Below are 1,249 nucleotides of genomic sequence, written 5' to 3'. Positions count from 1 at the left end.
CCTCATAATTCATTTTCTAGTTGCAGTTTGCCAAGTATTTGCTTCTTAATGGCCCACTTAGTTATTCAGCAGAAATTCTGCTGAATCTTCATTACACTTATTTATTATAGTCATTTGCACATTTCAATACATCCATCTTCAGTCCCTCATCTCTGACATTCATGATAGATACGATACATCCAACAATTCTAAAAGAAATCCTTTTTGGATTCCATAAAGGCAGCATTTTATAAACTTAAATATATTGCATTAATAAAAATATTATTTTGGTTCACCCACTAATTTTCATTTGTATAGTTATATTTTCCCCAAGGTTTTAGGTGTCACATATAAAAACCATAGTGCTTAACGGTATAATGACACTTTGATATACATAAAAAAATTAAATTCCAAAATGGGGGTCAGGGTTTTTCACATCACAATGATTTTCACAACGGTGGAAAAAAATTAATAGCGTCTTCCCATTTAAAAATAAATTGTGCATTTTCACTTAAAATATATTTCATCAATAAGTATATACATTACATTGATAACTTTAAATATTTACAATATTCTATTTTTTTTTTTTTTTTTTTTAGGTGAGGCAACCGTTGGTTGACCTCACAGATTGCAAGGACCTTGTCAGCTTACAATTCCTTTTTCTTAATTTTTTTTATTTTTTTATGCTTACAGCACCTGGTCTTCCTAGGTGGTCTCCCATCCAAGTACTAACCAGGCCCGACCCTGCTTAGCTTCCGAGACCAGACAAGATCGGGCTTGTTCAGGGTAGCATGGTCATATATTAAATATTTATGATATTCTTCTAATAGGGTGAAATTTCAAAGCAGAACTTGATATTCAGCAGTTTTAATATAATGTATAATGAAGTAGCTGAAATGCCTATGTAATTTATTTATAAAATCAGAGTAATTAGAGCATTGTTTGCATGAAAACATTGCAGAATTTCTCTCTCAGAATTATTATCAAATTGTACTGGCATGCTCGTGTTTCATTTTTGACAGACTTAACCGACAGTTTTTTAAAAAGTATCCTACATTCATAAAATTTTATGTTCAAGTTAAACAAAATGTTTTATTCATAAATATTTTATATTTTTTATATTTAAATGAAACACCAAATGTCCTTTGAATTGCTTTTTAAGTGCACAACTTCCATCCCCTTCTGAATGTGATAAGTTGCCAGATAATTTTAGAAACAACATAAATGGAGTAGTATCAGGAAAAAGAAAGGAGGTGAGCAGTAGATATTA

At 30.4% G+C, this 1,249-nt stretch overlaps 1 pseudogene; it reads right to left on the bottom strand.

Annotated features, from left to right (window-relative positions):
• Positions 1 to 663: 663 nt before the first annotated feature.
• LOC111738030 lies at positions 664 to 782 on the bottom strand (annotated as a pseudogene).
• Positions 783 to 1,249: the final 467 nt, after the last annotated feature.

This window comes from Pteropus vampyrus, unplaced genomic scaffold (assembly GCF_000151845.1).
Source record: "Pteropus vampyrus isolate Shadow unplaced genomic scaffold, Pvam_2.0 Scaffold33, whole genome shotgun sequence".
NCBI classification, from domain to species: domain Eukaryota; kingdom Metazoa; phylum Chordata; class Mammalia; order Chiroptera; family Pteropodidae; genus Pteropus; species Pteropus vampyrus.
The sequence above is the reverse complement of the archived record's forward strand: the minus strand, read 5'-3'. Positions and strand labels throughout refer to the sequence as shown.